Here is a 216-nt window from a genome sequence, read left to right as displayed (position 1 = left end):
GTATATGTTGATGTTTTAAATGTAAAGCGCTTCAAGTTGCGTGAACTATGAGAATCACTTTTATAAATAAAGTTTGATCATCATTAATGCAACAAAACAAACTCAGTTCCAGTTTTTCCCCTCTGTGGTACAGTGTGAGCTCTGGAGGTTGTGGGTTCAAATCCTCAATTGTACGGAGATAAATTGGGGACAACATTATTTGGAACCCAAATAAAA

This window comes from Oryzias melastigma, linkage group LG11 (genome assembly GCF_002922805.2).
Source record: "Oryzias melastigma strain HK-1 linkage group LG11, ASM292280v2, whole genome shotgun sequence".
NCBI classification, from domain to species: domain Eukaryota; kingdom Metazoa; phylum Chordata; class Actinopteri; order Beloniformes; family Adrianichthyidae; genus Oryzias; species Oryzias melastigma.
This window is presented reverse-complemented; position numbering follows the sequence as displayed.